The sequence below is a fragment of the Terrapene carolina genome, unplaced genomic scaffold (assembly GCF_002925995.2).
Source record: "Terrapene carolina triunguis isolate 2854851 unplaced genomic scaffold, T_m_triunguis-2.0 Scaffold68, whole genome shotgun sequence".
In the NCBI taxonomy this organism is placed as follows: Eukaryota; Metazoa; Chordata; order Testudines; family Emydidae; genus Terrapene; species Terrapene triunguis.
In genome coordinates, this window is record NW_020664419.1 from 74,644,289 (window position 1) to 74,664,974 (window position 20,686).

Below are 20,686 nucleotides of genomic sequence, written 5' to 3' on the forward strand. Positions count from 1 at the left end.
TGAAAGATCAAGATTTTTACTTTATGATCCTTCCATTGCCTTTTTCGGTGGATCGTTTTAGATGATGAGATTGGCAGGGCATAGCTTATTCCGTGGACCTATATTTTGCAAAGCACTTTGAAAGTCAAGCTGACTGTTGCTAACCAGGGGAGTTTGGATGCAAATACATAGCACAATTGACAAGATTAGTGCTGTAACACACAAAGCTCATTGGACTCAGTGCAGCTCTTACGGAACATTTTAATCCCTTATATGATCCCAACAATATATTCTTCTGCTCTAAGATTTTGTATAAGAGCTTTTCTTTCATCACGCCTTTGTTCCAATGTTCCCTTTATACAGAATTTGTCCTCTTCTTAATGCCTTTCCTCCCTTTTTACTCCACCTCCACAGACTGTAAAAATACGGTATATCCTTATTGAGGCATTAATAGACTCATGCATGCTTTACTTGACTTTAATGCTTTAGGCCTTATGAGAAAGGGTCATATTGTTGCTGCATGTATCAGTTAATTACGTCTCCTTTAACAGTATTGAAATTCCCTTTTCAGCTCTTTCTTATGCATATATAGTTCACCTGGAGTCTTCCTAATCAGTCAGATTTTTCAATAAAACATTATAAGTCTAACTTAATGGGAAACATTTCTGTGCAGGCAGAGTGCCAGTTTTCAAAAAAATTAAATTAACTTGACCTCCCCCATTCATTTTACCAAAAAGTTTATTTTATGGGCTGAGTCTTTGCCAACTTTTTAAAAAGTATATATTCGTATAAAGTCATCCCAAAATAAAATACGTTTCTTTATTTCTATGTTATATTCATATAATTTAAGAATGGCCAAACTGATTTTTTTTATTAAGTTAAATAATGCTAAGTTTGGACAGAGATCTGCTCTGTCATGTTTTGGCTTGGAACAATTTTTTACAGTTCAAAAGACAGTTTGTAATGGATGCTGAACAAACCTCACCTCTTCTAGCCAAGAGCTGTTTATAGTGAAGGCCAAAAAGGAAAATGATGGTGAAAGTGTAGATAGTAGCACTGTATTGCTTTTGAAGAAAGCATAAGCTATCAAAATCTGCTTTGATTTCTAGCTACTGAATCTTGTATTTGAGCATTTGGGCTCCAAATACAAACGATAGATGGGCCAAACATCTTCTTACTTAGGCCTTGGCTACACTTGCCAGTTACAGCGCTGTAAAGCCGCCCCCAGCGCTGTAACTCACTCCCCGTCCACACTGGCAAGGCATTTGCAGCGCTGTATCTCCGTGGTTGCAGCGCTGCATGTACTCCACCTCTCCGAGAGGAATAGCGAGTATTGCGCTGCCGCTGCAGCGCTGCGGCACCAGTGTGGCCGCCCAATGCGCTGTGAATGGCCTCCAGAATTATTCGGCAGTATCCCACAATGCCTGTTCTAGCCACTCTGGTCATCAGTTCAAACTCTACTGCCCTGGCCTTAGGTAACCAACCATGTGACCCACCCTTTACATTCCTCGGGAATTTTAAAAATCCCCTTCCTGTTTGCTCAGCCCGGCGGGAAAGTATCAAAGGACATGATGGAAAGGGGCCATGACCGGGACACCCTGCAGTGCAGGACTAAAGTGAAGGAGCTGCGGAGTGCCTACCGCAAAGCCCGCGACGCAAACGGCCGCTCGGGTGCTCCCCCCGCAACCTGCCGATTCTACAAAGAGCTGGATGCGATACTTGGGGTTAACCCCACCTCCACTCTGAGCACCACTATGGACACTTCAGAGCCGGTGGGGGGGGAGGAGGAAGAGGAGGAGGAAAACGGGAGTGATGGTGGTGGGCCGGATGGAGACACCCCGGAATCCCTGGAGCCATGCAGCCAGGAGCTCTTCTCAAGCCAGGAGGAAGGTAGCCAGTTGCAGCGGCCGGTACTTGGTGGAGGACAAACAGAAGAGCAGATTCCCGGTAAGCGTTTTTTTTTTCGGGAAGGAATTTTTTCGGTGCGGGCTCTTTGGGAGAGGAGGGTTAGGCATGCATGCCTAGCATTGATGTGGTTTATCACATCGCGGTAATCGGCCTTGGTAATCTCCTCGAATGTCTCATCCAGAACGTGTGCAATGCACTTGCACAGGTTTATCGGGAGAGCCACCATGGTCCTTGTCCCAGCCAGGCTAATGTGTCCGCGCCACTGTGCCGCGAGGGGCGGGGGGACCATTGCTGCACACAGGCAAGCTGCATATGGGCCAGGGTGGAAGCCGCATTGCAGTAGAAGACCCTCCCTTGCTTCCCAGGTCACCCTCAGCAGCAAGATATCGTCCAGGACGAACTCCTGTGGAAAATGTTGGGACAGTGTTCAGTGTAGGTGCCCCCTGCATCTGTTGGCTCTCCCCAAGGCACAGAAACCCAGAGGACAGTGCAGCCCTGAAACAATCAGTCCCCCTTACTCACCATTTTGAGGCTCCCGTGGGATATGTGTGCTCTGTTTCGGTTCGGAAAATTATGCTATTGTGTAGACCCTGTGTGTTTTCTACTCCTTAAGTGCGGGGGGAATCATTACTCTGTCTGGTATAAACAACGCTGCCTCTGTTGAATGTTGTATTTTGCCTATACAGCTGCATCAACCTTGAAACCTCAGTCGTCCCTCTTATTGCCTGCTCAGAGACTGCAAAGACTCTGGAAGAAACCGCGAAAAAGCAAAGAAGACATGCTGCAAGAAGTGATGCAGCAATCTATTAAAGAGAATGAGAAAGCACAGAACTGGAGGGAGAGAGAAAGCAGGATCCGCCAGGAAAACGGAGCGCACCAGCGGCAAAGCACGGAGCACCGGCAGCAAAGCACTGATAGGCTCATAAGCATCCTGGAGCGCCAAGCAGACGCTATCCAGGAGCTGGTAGCCATGCAGAAAGAGGAGCAGTACCGCAAACGCCACCCCCCCAACAGCCCTTGTCCCAAAACTCTTTCCGTTGTGCCCCACTGTCACCTCCAACCCACTTTCCCCAACTTCCGTGTTCTTCACGCCACCCGCTGCCTCCAACACCATTATCTTCACCACCCAGCCCTGAAAACCACGACCCTTACCCTCTGCACTCAACCCCCATCACCATGCAGTATAGCTGTCCTGAAGTGCAGCACTCACTGCACAGCATACCAGACAGGACATACGCGAATCTGTGATTGTACTGTTCCCCACTCCACCCCCTTGTTTCTTTTCAATAAATAATTTTTTTTTCTTTTCAATAAATGGATTTTTTGGCTTTGAAAACATTCTTTATTATTGCATAAAGTAAAAGACTCCTTAGCCCAGGAAATAAACAGGATCTTCAAGTCTGCTTGTCTGCTTAGCAAACACTGATTCCTAAAGATTGGAACTACTGCACTTCACTCCCGTGCAGGGCACCAGATATCACTGCTGGTTTTCAGCCTCAAATTGCTCCCTCAAGGCATCCCTAATCCTTGCAGCCCCACACTGGGCCCCTGTAATAGCTCTGCTCTCTGGCTGTGCAAATTCAGCCTCCAGGTGTTGAACCTCAGAGGTCCATGCCTGAGTGAAGCTTTCACCCTTCCCTTCACAAATATTATGGAGGGCACAGCACGCAGATATAACCGTTTTTGGCCAAGTCCAGCTTCCCATACAGAGATCGCCAGCGGGCCTTTAAACAGCCAAAGGCACACTCCACAGTCATTCGGCACCAGCTCAGCCTGTAGTTGAACTGTTCCTTGCTGCTGTTAAGGCTCCCTGTGTAGGGTTTCATGAGCCACGGCATTAATGGGTAAGCGGGATCTCCAAGGATCACATTTCAACTTCCCCTACCGTGATCTTCTGCTCTGGGAAAAAAGTCCCGGCCTGCATCTTCCTGAACAGCCACGTGTTCCGAAAGATGCGTGCGTCATGCACCTTTCCGGGCCAGCCTGTGTTAATGTCAATGAAACGCCCATGGTGATCCACAAGCGCCTGGAGAACCATAGAGAAATACCCCTTCCGATTAACGTACTCGGATCCTAGGTGGGGTGGTGCCAGAATAGGTATGTGCGTCCCATCTATCGCCCCTCCACAGTTAGGGAACCCTATTTGTGCAAAGGCATCCACTATTTCCTGCACATTACCCAGAGTCACGTTTCTTCTGAGTAGGATGCGATTAATGGCCTTGCAAACTTGCATCAACACGATTCCAACGGTCGACTTTCCCACTCCAAACTGGTTTGCGACCGACCGGTAGCTGTCTGGAGTTGCCAGCTTCCAGATTGCAATAGCCACCCGCTTCTCCACTGGCAGGGCAGCTCTCAATCTCATGTCCTTGCGCCGCAGGGTGGGGGCGAGCTCCTCACACAGTCCCATGAAAGTGGCTTTTCTCATCCGAAAGTTCTGCAGCCACTGCTCGTCATCCCAGACTTCCATGACGATGTGATCCCACCACTCGGTGCTTGTTTCCCGAGCCCAAAAGCAGCATTCCACGGTGCTGAGCATGTCCGTGAATACCACAAGCAATTTCGTGTTGTACGCGTTACGTGGCTCGATAGCATCGTCGGACTCCTCACTCTCACTGTCACTTTGGATCTTAAGGAATAGTTCGACAGCCAAACGTGACGTGCTGGCGAGACTCGTCAGCATACGCCTCAGCAGTTCAGGCTCCATTTCCCGCAGACAGATCGTGCTGCACAGAAACCGTTGAAAGATGGCGCCAAAGGTGGACGGAAACAAAGGGATTTCTGGGATGTGAAGCAATGCATCACGGGGCATTGGGACAGGACCCAGAATCCCCTGCACCCACGCCCCCGCACCCACAACCCACGGCGCCAGAATGGGAAAAGGTGCTCTGTGGGATAGCTGCCCATAATGCACCGCTCCCAATAGTGCTGCAATTGCCGCAAATGTGGCCACGGCAGTGCGCTGGGCAGCTATCAGTGTGGACAGACTGCAGCACTTTCCCTACTCAGCTGCACAAAGTCAGGTTTAACTCACAGCGCTGTACATCTGCAAGTGTAGCCAAGGCCTTAGAGTCTACCTTTTTAAAAAAGGAATATACCTATGGATCTCTTAATGGGCCATCTTGTTCCCTTCAAATAACTTTGAATAAGGTTGGATCAGCATACTAGATTCACAGCAACAATGCCAGTTTCTACAGTAGAGCTATAGCTGGTTGGGAAATGATGTTTTTTTCCTCACAAAAACTGACATAAAAATTTGTTTATCTTGGTTTTGTCAAAAATTTTCTTTGAAGATTTTGTTTTTTTGTTTGGTTGGGTTTTTGTTTTTGTTTTGTTTTTTGGTCAAAAGCCTGAAAAGCAAGATTTTGTCTGTGTTCATTTTTATTTGTTTTGATCTCTGAAAGCAAAAGTTTTTGGTTGCCCATAAGTAAATAAACAAAAACCTGAAAACTGATTTTTTTCCCCAACAAAAATGGACTTGTTTGCACACACAAAAAAAAATAAAAATAAAAATCATTTTTTCAAAAAGACCATTTTCTCTCAAAAAAGTTGAGATGGAAATGTTTTTGACCAGCTCGAGGCAGAACTTCTGGGTCATATGCTGGCCCCCCATTCCATCTGCTTTTGCACTTGTGACAGTGCAAAGTATCTGAAAAGCCAATGTACCTGTCTGTTTGTGGAGTCCCTGGTACTATTCCACTCTCTCTGCTGTAGGAGTTATCAGGGAATTGTTGGGGAAAGGTGGACATTGCACTCTGTGGATGCCTGGTGGGCAGAATAGCCCTTGGCAAACATTATCAGTCAACACAATGTAGAGCAGCCCTGAGGCTGCTTTAAGTTGAACAACAGGAACATAAAAAGTCACCTTTTACCCCCCTAGATGTTTTTCACACTGTATCATTGTTGTTCCCCAGTTCCCTTCACCTCCTCCTCTGCCCTGTTACTCTAAACTCATTCACATACTCTTGTCCCTACAGTTTCAATGTAAGTCTCCAGCATGTTGCTTATAACCAGGGGGATGAATGACTAACCCTTTCCAAAGATGACCTCTATGGACTCTCTGGAAACAGATGTTCATATAAATTACAGTAGCTCTCCTGGCCTTACATGTCCCCTGTGATTAGCATACTCCCTGGCAACTGCCAGCTATTGTTCAGGCAGAATTTGGAAAGATTCTTATAAATGTTTTGAAAAAACAAAGAACTTTTCCAAATATGTATTCTTTATCATTTTGAGGGAAAAGCCATTCCAGATATAGCTGCCCATCCACCAGCCAAAACTTAGTTTGTTTTCAAGGTGTGGTTTAAACATTCTATCCAAATCCAACAAACCTATCAATGTATCATTTTACTGTTCTTTTCCTTTCTCCCGCCACCTTTTGTTTCACAAAATATTGAATCCATAACAGCGTGCAGATAAGATATTTTATCTGGCTCGGTCATTTTCCTCATCATCTTTTTTTGTAGCCAATATTAAAACCTTATCAATCTCATAAACACAAAGACAAAAATGTACGTGTTTGTGCAGCTAGGATTTCTTGTACGAACTTCCTTTCAAACAGCTGCTACTTGTATGGCATTATCTAGCGTGAGCCAAAGGGGAAAGCACCAGTATATAAGGATGCCAACTACTGTAGAAAATAGATAGCAGCTTCCTCCCAGAATCTTGTTATGATTCGTGACAGAAAGCTTTAGAGCATACATACTGTACTTATAGATTGGCAAAAGCACTTTATCCAAAGTCAAGAGACCATTACATAAAAGGAATAAGCATGAGGAATAAGCATCAAAGGTGAATTGCAGAGCTCAAATGAAAATTAAGTTAAGGCCAGAAATATTTGCTGATTGTCCCTAAGAGGGGAGAGGGAGGGCATACAACAATGGAATATGTTTGCAGTAGCTTTTAAAAAAAAGAAAAACCCTGTGTGAAAATTTCTGGCAATTTCATGTTCTCTAAAGACATCCTAGATGACAACAGTCTGTGACATCATTATCCTGGGACATTCTGTGAAAGCAAGGGTTTCCATGGGACTCTTGCTATCCATAGTATCACAAAGTCAGTAGTGTAGCTGAGGATAAACACAGGTAAAGTGAGTTTACCTATTTTTCATTTGGAGAATATAGAGTTTAGTTTAGGTTCGTTTACCCACTTCTCTTTTTACCACTATACTACTGCCCAGCATGCTGCACTCTGTGATGCGTTTAGCAAAGCAGGAATTGCCACCAGCTTTCCAGGAAGCAAATGAGATATTTAAAAGGTTAGTTTGAACTTAATTTTGAGTTGATGACCTGCCACGACGAGGTAACCTTTAGCCCCTTCTTGGTGGGCAACACAACTGTCCATGTTTTCATTGCCTGCCCCGAACCTCAATCCTGTAACATGGAGTAGTGGGGTCATGGAAATCTTTTATGGGGGTTAATACTGGTTGCCAGAGCTGCTCCCCACTGTTCCTGGCCCCAGTTCATCCTTGGCTTCCCTCTTCTGCCCCCTCCTGTGCGCAGATCCATGGATCTTTGGCAGGTTCCTCCCTGGGATGCGGGATGAGGGTGAAGGTGCCATCGAAGTGACTGATCCCATGGGAGAGGGAGGAAACATTCATGCAGCAGGCACCTTCCATCCACAAAGGCTGAGGAAATGATGCCCTCTTATGTTTAGTCCTATGTGCAAGTTAAGCAAAAACACCTGTTCTTGAGCAGGTAGGTGGGGAGGGAAGGGAAACTGGGTGAGCTTGGCTCTATGTCCTCTCCTCTTATGCCAGTGCTGCAGAGCCAGTGTTCTCTGAATCATACTGTGTTGCTGGCCTAGGCCAGAAGGATAGGATTTAAAAATACCCTCCACTCCACTGCCCTAGGGGGAAGAACAGGGGGAGGTGTGGTTCAGAGGGGTGTCTGAGGCACACAGCCTCTTGAGGCTCCTTTTGAAGCAGTGCAGTTTATGCACCTCACCTTGCTCAGTAACAAAACAGTGTCATTTATCCAGCACATCCATACCAATGTGCCATTGAAAGTCCCTCAATTAGTGATTGCTGAAAACCCAGGATTATTGATAAATGATCAAACTAGAGGATGATGGAACAAGGTGATCCATTTAGTCAATATGAAATGAAGACTTAGCTATTTACATGCTCTCAAGCACCAACCCATACTAAACACAAGGCCAGACTTCTTTTAGGTCATCACACATGGGAGAACCCAAAACTATTTTACAAGAGCATGTTCCAATTTAATTTTAGATAGGCAGAAACATATGGCTTAATTTGTTCTCCTTTGCCTAACTAAATGACTAGGCTAAGTTTCCCACCTGTATAAAATATATGCCAACATTTTTAGCAAACATTTTATACCTATTGCAGATTTGGTCACAAACCAGGCTGGATTGTTGACTCTGCTGGAATGGATTCTGCAGTGACTTTTCTTGTTCAGTTGACCAAGGCTACGTCTATAAATCTGTAATGATCCGTCCAAGTGTGATTTAAATATAAAGCAATGGAGCTGCCAATCCTGTGAAACAGGGGGTCAAAAATCATGACTCAGGCCTCAAAAATTATGAGATCGACTTTAAAATCATGATGTCTTAAAATAAAATACATTTTGGGCTGTTTTATTTTCCTTCTGGTTTCAGAGCTTTTAGCCTACACTGGAGTCATGCTTTCAAGCTTGTCCCTGTGAGTAGGTCCAGTAAACCTAGCAGTAACTTAAAGTAGGTTAGAAAATGCCTGTATAGTCCGAAATATATCACAGCACTCTAAAGTTTAAACTCCTAACTCTTAAAAAACAAAAACAAAACAAAGCAAAAAACAGCTTTAAATGGGAGTTTGCCTGGTCAAGGACTGAGGGCCAGATTGTACAACCCTTCTTTGGGATGAGCAATTTCTTACTCTGAGTAGTCCCATTAACTTCAGTGAAATTAGTAATGGAGTCAGGTACTACTTATTGTGAATAACGGTGACAGAATTTGATACTGGGTAAGGACTTAAGGATTTTACCCAATAATAGGCCAGACCCTTGAGTAAGGAGTGGTGCACAAACTGTATCACACCCCTTGAGTAGCTCCAGGAGTCACAAAAACCCTGGAGATGCAATTCCTCCCTGCTTCCCCATTGCTCTTTGGTGGGATGACACAAGCGTAGTAATTGGCTGCTGGCCTATAACAGCAGCAAATTACAATACACCCCATGCAGCCGTGGCTGTACTGGCTAATGCATTTGAAGAGTGGAGATTGGCCAACGCTCTCCCATTTGCCAGCCCTCACTGCCGCTGGCTCCAGGAGGGAGGAATAAGTGAGCACACAGCACCCACTTGCCTCTGTACACCCAAACCCAACGTCAGGGTAGTCTTCATTGCCCCACTGCACTGGGCATGAAGACAAGTTACAATATAGCTCGGTGCTTCTCAAACTTTTTTTTTTCTTCACGGACCACTTGAAAATTGCTAAGGGTCTTGGTGTACCACTTAATGATCTTTCCAAATGTTGTTTGTACCGTTACTAACTATGGTAGTAGCTTTGGATAAAAATGCTATAGAAAAAAAACATAATAAAAGTTTTTTTGTTCTACAAATAAAAGCACACAACTCATACTTTAATATCAGTAGTCTCTCCCCCACTGCGGCAGCCCCTGAGTTGGGGCTGGGAAGGAGGGGGTTCTCTCCCCAGCAGCCACAGCCCTGGAGCTGGGGAAAATTGCCTCTTTCTCTGGCTGCCGCAGCCCTGCACATTCCAAATTCCCCCTACTCCCTCTTCTCAATCCACTTCCCCCTCCTACCTACCTCCTATTCCCCCCCAAGGCCACCACCTCACCTTACATGTGCATCTTCTCCAGAGTCTAGGCACCTATTTAGTGGAGCCATGCCTGCACACTAAAGGTGGGCCCTTTATTCTCTCATGTGCAGCCACCCAGGTGCACACCTTAGAGGGAACTATCCGCGGACCACCAGAATGGAGCTCACGGACCACTGGTGGTCCGTGGACCAAATTTGAGAACCTCTGATATAGCTCATAGTTGGCTGACCTTAAGAGGCCTTGCACTCAACTCAACAGCATCTCTCTGGTTGTCTGTAACGTGATAACTCTGGAACACCACATCTGGTCAATTCCAAGATTTCAGGGAATGCTCTAGGCAGCAATGGGCAGAATCCTGGTGATTTTGGTGAAATGCAGAAGAGGGTTGAATGGATGGTAACCAATAACACATTCAATGTTCATGTTTCTCTCACACAGGCCCCTTCTTACTTCAGCAGCTGGCTTGGGAGCTCAGAGTTCATTTAAACCATTTTCTCCCTCCTTTCACTCTTTTCATTTGCTTCTTCAGAGAGATCCCGTGAAGATGCCCCCCCTTTGGAAATCAGTGCTGCTTGAACTTTGTGAGTAATGAAATTTCAATCTATCACACAATGGCAGATGCAGCCTTTTCTGCTCTCCTACTGGAGGAAGAATAGCAACTCCCCAGCGTGAACAACAGAACTGCTTTCCAGTTCTCAACAATTGGCTGTCACTGAACAGCAGTGCATAAAAATAATCCATGGTGATCTCAAAGGTGGCATTTCTTATCGGCTCTGCCACACACACCAGAAGTTGATAAGACAGACAGCAAGGAGATAATCGCTGCTATCAAGCTGTCCAGGTAGTTTATTGTTATTTCATCATCATCATCATCATATATTTAAGGAAAAGCAGCTTTTTTATATAATAAAAATAACAGAATAAATTTTCCCCTTTTACCCTTCTGAACTGTGATAGCTGACAGAGTAGACCTCATGCTTAATATTAAAGTAATAGATGAATGGCCTTACATATGTCTTAAGCAATCCCAAATTTCTTCTGTTTGGTTCATAAAATGAAAAAAATCAAAAATGTTCTTTGAAAATATCATGTGCCCTAAAAAAATAATTCACAGCCATATCTTGTCCTCCTGACTCCAAGTGTTTGCAAAGGAATAATATACATAATTCTGTTAAAATTATTTTGAGGCTTAACACATAGTAATTGCTGTGCTGGAACAGATTGATGGTCTGTCCAGTCCATTATCCTCTCTCATACAGTGATTTATAGCAGATGTTTCAGAGGAAGGAATAAAATCTCCATGATGTACTTGGCAATTCTATAATATTATCCCTTGGGGGGAAATTTAATCCTTTCCCCAGCTGGCTATCGGCCCATACCCTAAAGTCTGAGGATAGGTAATTGTTATCCTAATCATATAACTGCAAATGATATTTTTATTCATGAGTGCTTCTTTTCGAGTGTTACTAATCTATTTCCCTTCATGAGATCAAGTGGCAGTGAGTTCCACAAACTAATTCTACTTTGCACCTCCTTTTACTTTATCTGGCCTACATGTGTGCTTCACTGAATTTCCCCTTGTATTTTTATTACAGGATGGGATTAAAAGGAGCTTCTTCCTGACTTTCTTGGTCTGTATTTTATATAGCTGTATTATATCTCCTCTTACTCCTCATCTTTCCAAAAGAAAAAATATCCTTGTTTTGAAAGACTCTCCCCATGTGGAAGTCACTCCCTATTTACACACACACACACACACACACACACACACACACACACACACATACACACCCCTACCTCATGTACAGCTAATCAATCTCATTGCTCTTCATGGCTAGGCCTGATCATAGCATGCCAGGTGAAGTTTGTATCAATTACAGGTTAGGGCCAGACTCTGCAATTTCTAAACATGTTGAACAGCACATATTCATGCTGAGTAATCCCCGTCCAGAGAACGGGATTACTTGGGTGAGTAAATGTTACCTGCTCTAAGGATGCAGAAGTGCGCTCTCATATTCAGTAGCATTATAATATAACCCATTGTACACAGAATTACAAAAGGTGCCCCTTTTCTGATCCACTCTAGTGCTATTGCCTAATAGACTGAAAGCTTTCTACATTCTAGTATGGTCACCAAATTATTTTCTCTGAGCTGGGAGGAAAAGTAGTAACAACTCCTTTTTCTTATTTACCCCAATTTGATTGAAAAACAAAGAGAAAAATAATTTCTCAATTAAAAAAAGAAAACTAACTCTTTATGTCTTCATGATATACAGGGCTACAGGGCAAGGAAATGTATATGGAGCCGTAAAGGCAGGAGATATAATGAAGCACACTAGAGGGAATAGAAGTCAGCATGGGGCACTGATGCTTCCTTTCAGAATGTAGCCAACAGGGTTAATGTCTGGCCTGCTGATAAAATTCTGGCAGCTGTTACAGAAAACACAATGGGCATTGTTGTCATTGAGAAAGTGGCTTTGTTTTTCCTGGCATGAGTTACTGTTTGGAAGCAGTCTTAAAATAGAGAAAAAAGAAAAAAAAAGCCAGTCAGATAACTTAAAAATAAAAGGGGTTGTGCCAGAGTTGTTACTCTCCTATATTCTTAGGAAGAATTATTGGTTCATTGTTCTGCAGAGGTACCTGAAATGAAACTACCTTCAAAACTCATTGCACACTTAATGCAGCTTCTGTCAGAAATATGATCCACCATACTTAAAATGTACCAACTCAGACATGGTGTCTAAATGTCCAGTATATTTACATATGAAATGCAGTTACATCCTGTTTTAGTCACTTCTCCTCACTCACTAAGGGGCTCCCACTTCTTTGTGTGTGTTTCCCCAACAAGTAAAAAGATGCTGAAAGTATACTTCTATTATATGGGGCAATGGCACATACCTCATATCCTCCTGCAATGTTGAAATGTTTTGCCATCCAGTGTCTGCCTTCCAGACATGATATCAGATCCTCAGCACACCTTGATTTACAGTAACTGAGTCTCCGGACCAGTGAGCATGAAAAATAGATATTTTGTTTGTTCCACTGATCTTTATTTCTATTCTCTGTGATAGCTTGCCATTAAATGGGCATTAGCAAAATTAACAAACAGGAGAAAGATGAGACTAATAATTATAAAACTTTGCATTTGAAGTTGCTGATTCCTCTGTTCTGTAAACTCACACATGACAAGCAAAGATACAGATACAGACTACAGGAGATACTGTACATACCCCCGTACTATGCGGCTTGCCTCAAGGCAATGGAAAGAGACTCAATGGATGCTGGTATCTGTTAACTCGAAATTAAGCCACTATTTTCTTTCTTTAAAATTATTTCAAACAAAGCCTCTACCCTGAACAAATCTCAGACTCAGATGTTAAAAAAAACAGTGCACAGAAATTGTGTACATCTGATCACCAATTAAACATAGGTTGAACCAACTGACTTATGTTTCTTTCATTCCCATGAAGTCAATGGACTAACATTGGGGTAAATGAGATCAGAATCAGATTTAGTGGACCAGATTCTCTGGCTTTCTCTGGATCCTTTTGCCACTCCAGTAGCACAAAAAGGCCAAAACTGGCTAAATTTCCTCAAGCTGAGATGTCTCCCAGTCTGAGGAATCATCCGATGACATAGGCAACTCCTGACCCCAATGGAGGGGACATGTTGAAGCCAAAAATCTACTGTGCTCAAGCTAAGCTGACAGTCTTTATGGGGTGTTTACCAGCTGGCACAAGTTAGAGCAGACAGGAGGTGGCCCTAAACTACTCCGGGGCCAAGGCAAGCATAGAGCTGTACAGAGAACCAGGGGTCCACAAATGACTTCTTTGTATACTTATGTCCCATGCCAATCCAGAGAATTGATGCAGCAAAGAATCTGAACCAGGGTCATTTTAAACTGATTTAGTATTGTAGCCATGCTTGGCATCAGCTGGTGCAGAGCAATCACACTACAAATCTGTTTTTGTTTTTTTTAATGATTATGCCATATATCCACAAAGCTATTGCTGTACCCATGAATTCTGAGAATCCTGAGTCACCTATCCTACAATTCCCAGCTCAGCCTCTGGGAGAAAGTGCATTTAAAGAGACAGGGGTGGGAGGAGCTAACCTGAAGCAAAATTGCAGAGCGTCTCTCATTTTCATATGATACAAGATTTTTGCAAGAGGCAAGAGCTTTTTCACAGGAGTAACAAGTGCAATGCTAATGTTTCCGTTTTGCTGTTTAGAGAAAAAAGGCAACAAAATATTTTGAGCAAATTCTGGTAAAGAAAGAAAAATCCAGTTTTTAGCAGACAAGATGTTTATTGTTTAACCATATATTACCAGAGATACATAGTAAATTATATTCTCTAGTTTGGTAGAACTATAGATCATATTCCAGGCAAAGAATTTCACTAAACTACAATTAAATGTAGCAATACAGATAAGTAATTTAAGGGTTAAATTCCTAGATCAAACTGGTCTAGTTATTCAAAAACAACCTTTCAAAAGGCAGGAAATTCGGAGTTAAGGTTAAATTTAAAGGAAATCCAATCCCTGCCTGATTCCTCAACCACCACTTTACAAGATACACAAGAACTGAGCCAATAGCTCAGTTGTATTACTGTGCTAAGCATACAGAGATACTGTTGAAATCAGACTGATGTAAAAGGTGGTAGCAGACTTTGATCTTATATTTGTAGCATAATGGTGCACTGATACGTAAAAACACATTGAATTGTTTGGATTAGTTTCCAGGTTTCCACCCTCAAACCCCAAAACACACTATTGGAAACCTGGAATTTACATTTTGCTAACCTACACACCCCATAATCTACTCAGCCAAAACTGTCACTTTCGCCTCTTTTCTCAGCAAAGATGTAATAGCAGAGAGCTGCTGTTAATCTCATATTGCGGGTTTCATTCTTTTCACAAACTACTGTGTATTTGTACAGAGCATTTACTGGTAAACCAGGAAGTATCATAGGCACAATAGGGATTAGTTAATATTATCAAAAATATTTTAAACTAACTAAATTACACTTTCAGATTATAGGGACAGCTCCAGCAGCTAAGGATCAGTGTGTGTGCTATGCACTCTGGCCCCTTCTCATGACACACTCACAACATGCCCTTAGTGTACCTCTCCCTGTCCCCACAATCCCACCCAACACACCTCTCATTCACAAGAGAGAAATGGGTGGTGTAAAGCTGACTCCAAATGTTTTTTCCATGGATGATGCCCTTATGCCAGGGGAATCCCCAGTTCACCCTTAAGGGCAGATTCTGATGCTTGAAATAGCACAACGTGGTCAGAACAGGGGCAGAGGATCAAGGTCTCAGACACTGGGAATGGGTCTCCCAGCAGAACCTCCCTGAATTAGCAAGCTTCTGCTGTACCTGAAGCCCCTAGTGCTTTTAAAGATGAAGGATGAAAGTTCCTTGATCAAAGTAGTTATTTGATCTTTTGCATAAATCACAACAAATTGTCTATGAAATCCTTCAGTTTGGTTCATGTAATAAGCAAATATCAGGTGCATTATACTAGTTCAATTTTTATCTGATGTGAAATATGGTCTTACAATGAGCTAGCTGATCTTATTCTAAGCAAAATAATGTCCAGTCTAACAGTTTATTATAGCATGCAGTAAAATAAATTAACTGAGCACCACAATGCAGAATGAAAATTAGAGAATTCATTCTAGTTGCATTCTAACCCACTTGCATAGCTTCGGACAGAAATTCCTCTTTCAACTATGCGGCTGCTCATACAGAACGCAGCTATATTTTCATGTCAAGGAAAATGAGAGCTGGAAGGAGGAAACAGAGACAGACTGCACTCTAAAACAAAATTTAACAAAAAGGACCATTTTGTTTACACACAGACTTTAAAATGGAAAGTCATAATTTTTGCCCACAGAAATATTATTACAATGATCCCTACCTGAAAGTTCACAAAATGCTGTGTACGTTTTCTGAAGTTCACTTTTTTTTTTCCAAAACACAATTTTGATTGTGGAAAAGAAAAAAGGGAGTAGGGGACATTGTAAGCATTTAAAAACATCAGTCATTGTGCAGTGGCACTTATGGTCCTGATCCTGCATCCTTTCACGACAATGGGAATTTGTGCCCGGTTACAGAACATGATGAAAATCCTGTTATCACGGCAAAATGGAACTGTGCTGCAAGATAGTATACCCCAGAACTGACTGTGGCAGGCAGTGATCCACCTATCCATTCTCACTCATACATGACACCTGCAGCTATTGATTCTTTAAAATGTTTTTGTAACTGTGAATGTGAGGGGCTGATGGAAAACTTTCATACTCATCTTACGGAGGTATTTGAGGCATAGGTGTGATGGGAATTCTCTCAAATACCTCCATGAGCTGAGTGTGAAAGTTCTCCCATCAGCCCCACACATTCCACCCTCTCCTCGTAATGTTAACCAGCAGAACTACCTGCTGCCCTTTGCCCAGGGCTTCTGGGAAAGCACAGTTTAGCCTTTACGTGGTACATAGGTTTCATGCTAACTCTGTGCACTGGGATGAATTTCACCCTTTGTGAACTAAGGAACTAGTAAACCAGTTCACTGTACTCACCTAAACAGAGCAGCAGCAACAAGCTACAAAATGCAAAAGCATACTTATGGCAACATGCTGTCCATTTCATATGTGTGTCCCATCTCTTTCAATGTCTGCAACAAAAGGATTCCAAATGCTGTAGCTTCCTTTTCCCCCTTCGCTTGCCTCTACATAGTGCAGTAGCTGTCTCAAAAAAGCAAGATGCATTATAGGAGAAAGATGCTGCCACATCCATCCCCACCTCTTCCTTTCTCCATTTTGTCATGGAAACAGTGGGGCTCTGTTCATATGTGCAGGTTCTCTATTTTCTCTGAACCATTATTATGTAGTGTAGCTGCTTTTCCTATCCTTATTTGTGTTAATTTCCATGTTTTAACCTGGTCTCCTTGCCCACATTTATATGGATACCTGTTTTGAGGAGAGGGACTGCAAGACTCTTAGTAAGTTCCAAAAGATCTAGGTTTTTTTATGTCAGTTCAAAATAAGAAGCTAGTTCTGTGCTCTGTGGTCCATCCACTCATTATTTTCTCATAGGCAGGCTGTGGCTACCCCTATGGTTTCCTTCCCACAGTCCCCAACCTCTTTCCCCACCAAAAACAAAAGGAGGAAAGGAGATAGTTACACCTTGCTCATCATACAGAGAGTCCCTCCGTGTGTGGATCTTGCTTTTTTGCAGAGAGGAAGAGGTTTTAAACCACTTCCATGACACTATCTCACCCTTGGACTGGATCCCCTCTCCCCAAAGATCCCTTGTGGGTCTCGGGCTGTGCATATAGGAAATAGCCACCAAGGGCTAGGCTGGGGACATATGTATCACCTCAGCCCACCAACTAGAGCTGGTTGGGAAAAAAATATCGATTTAATTACACAAAGTGAAATAGCTCCAACAGAATAGACTGACTTGACACCCTCCAAACCAGGCAGAGCAGGGCCTTGAATGTAGCTCTCCCACCTCCTACAAGAGCTCCCTTACCTCCAGGCTATGAGCTATTTTAGGGAGGGGGGGCGCTAGCTCTCTCCCTCTCTCATTTTTCCACCAAAACTTTCGAAAGATCTCATCTTCGGTCCACATTGAAACAAAAACAAATTCCAGACTTGACATTTTTCATTAACTAGAAATGTGTTTGGCTGGTCATGGAAAAAAATGCAAATTAAAAACACATAGCCAGAAGCTGTATTAACTTTCTTAAAGTCTTTCCTCTATGTTGGGAACCCCCTTGAAGATGGACTCTCTGACAGCGGGGCTTTAAACTCCACCTCCTAGGACAAAAATCTGAAAGGAACTGTGTGATCAGGCCCCTGATTTTTAGAGTTTCTCTGAAGATGGCTGGGGCACAATTTTACATCTTTCTTTTGATGTGATTTGATTTCCCGTTATCATCCCTTTTCCTTTGTTCATCAGGCTCCCCTTGTTGTGACAAGCAAAACTGCTGATCATATCGGTTAGCTTCAAATCAAGGGCTTAGGTTTTAAAATTTTGATCTTCTGCTCCTCAGACACATAATTTTCCATCTCTCCTAAGGGAAAATTTGTGAAACGACTCAACACAGAACCAATGAATTGGTCTGCGTATGAAAATGGAGAAAAAGGCAATACATTTTGGAGGGGAATATTTGAATTTGGTCTTATCTAACACATTTCATATTTGATACATTGCACTTTATCATGTGAAGAGTTAGACATGTATTCAGCAATATCATGTACAGAGCACTGCCTGGAGAAGCTGTGTTATTGGAAGAGGAAATGTTGGTCCAGACACTACAGCTGTGCTTTATTCTAACCACACAGAATGGTGATAAAACAATCCAACTCAGGCACACAATCTAATCATCCACCAAATGCAGGATGAAGATAATAGGATATTTTACTCACCCATCAAAAAATTATATGCATTGGGTGAGGGGACAGGTAGAATTTTAAAAGGCTGCCATATGCTTTTCAAAGAGGGACATGGGATCTATAGATTGTACTTGGTGACTGACGTTAGGGACCTCACTTTATACCTCCTCTAAACAATAGCACCTGTAACAGTGCATCATTCCTAGTGAGAGTGGTGGATATGAGCTCCTCATGTGTTTGTAAATTAAATTCACCATAACCTTACCAACGACAAGCAATAAAAAAGATGAAAAGCTTTGTAAGTGTTTTAAACATGGGTGCACTTTTTTTTGCCTTTAAAATGTTTCCCTTTTATTGAAATTTGCCAGTAAAATTTTGCAAAATGGATTGCATGCAATTTTAACAACTGAGTATAGTTTGACATAGCACGTTGACATATTGGGTCAAAGTCATCCCGGGTGTAAGATCACTGAAATAAATGGAATTATACCAGGGATCAACCTACAGAATAAAATGTGTATACTTTAAAGTATTACTAATGCTGTGCTTTAAACTCTTCAACAAAAGTACAAAACTTACAACTTAATGACATGGGGGTGGCAGAGATGAAGCTAGGATAAAGCAAACTTATCCATGGTATAGAGTTGAATGTACTTTTCCTATGTGTAACTATTATACAGTTTATCTTTACCTCATCTCTAGCCAATCAAAATGCAAAAAAAGGCTGATGTCTAACCATCATTACCCACAGAAATTGCATAGCTTGCTGAGCACTTTCATCCTGATTGGCTGATGAAAACAGAATTTGATAGCTGCAGGAGAGATCCAAGATGTTGTTGTTTGCTTTTAAAGTATATTCATATCTAAGCTTTGAGATAAACTGTTCATAAATCAAGAAAATGCCATTGCATATTGTCTAGCAGCTATTTGCGTGATACTTTATTTCTTAAATACTTCTCAGGGGGAAACAAATAATTACCTCATATCTATAACATTATAGCATCAAAGATAATGGGAGTGCAGAATTGCAGCTTACTTGCCCACGCACGAAAGAAAATTATATATCATTGCCACATCCTGATTGGCTGATGATTACAAGAGACTGGTAGCTAGATTAATTTTCTTCCTCCTTTTTATTCTTAGGAGATTTGAATGTTCTGTTTCTTTGGTTTCCTCACTTTGTCCAGCCAAAGCCTGTAAATCTGAATTCATACCAATTATGGCTGAGGAAAAAAGTGTATTGTCAAGAGAGGTTTCAAAGAACAATGGAGAATGTTACCAATTGTGGCCTTCTGATGCAGGGGAAAAATTATGGCACTGAGCAAAAAGGCAGCATTAAACATAATCTCTGGTATGTTCAAGTAAATAAAATGAAGATTGAATTTCTAGGGGGCTTTCAAGGTAGCAATGAGCTTTATTATTTTTTACATTTTGATCACACATAAGTAAGCAGCATATAAAGCAATGCAAATTAGAATGTTACTAATATATAGTTGTTGCTTCATATTCTGCTTTTTCAGGCCCCAAATCACCCCTCCCCCTCTTTTACGTTTTATAGCATATACGTTATAACAGTGGTTTGGTTTTGGTTTTTCCGTAAGGCATGAAGATAGACCATGCATGAATCAATACATGAATGAATCCGCTCCTGCTCTAGCTTATTGATGCACTTATCCTTTAGGTCTTTGAATAATCTGCAGAAACTGAAATTGTAGCTGGGCTACACTTCAGCTGAAATTGTCCAATGAGGTTTCATGTTCCAGATGAGGCCCTTCGTTAGGGATTGCGGAAGCAAAAATAAAAATATCCAAAGCTCTGTACTAAATTGTATGCTCCTTGTGCAAGCATTTAGGACTCAGAGCACACTCAAGGCCAAATTTTGGTGTGAGCAACACCACTGCCAGCTCTTAGCTTTGCCACATCTGATCCTACTTAAGTCAATGAGATTTTTGGTTTTGACTTCAGTGAAACAAGGATTTGGTCCTGTTACATTCTATACATTGGGGGAGTGTACTGTAACCCCTATATTCCTCATTTTCATATAATCGAGATCTTACATATAAAGCATGCCTTGTAAGGTATCAGGGGAAAGCTTATGATCTGCTGAAAGTCATTTCTCTATCCATATATGTGTATCATTAATGCATATGAAGTTATGAGAATTGTGTTGTATGGTGGTCACTAAAACATGCTGTAAATTGGGGAATCAGCCAGATATTAGTTCCTCAGAGGCAACAGCAAGGAAAGTAACCAACGCCCAGGCAGAGTGTCAAAAAACCCATCATCAGCCATTGTCCAGCAAGGGAGCTACAATGCAATGACTCACCTGCAGGAGGCCACACCAGGGGAATTGCTCAACCATGCTTGGAGAGACTCAGCAATGCCCCCCAGACATGCCAGGACTTGTGCTCTCCAAGCACATGGACTGAGGGTATAAAACAGACAGATTGGACACATAGATTCATAGATTCTAGGACTGGAAGGGACCTCGAGAGGTCATCGAGTCCAGTCCCCTGCCCGCATGGCAGTACCAAATACTGTCTAGACCATCCCTGATAGACATTTATCTAACCTACTCTTAAATATCTCCAGAGATGGTGTCAAGGCTGTAT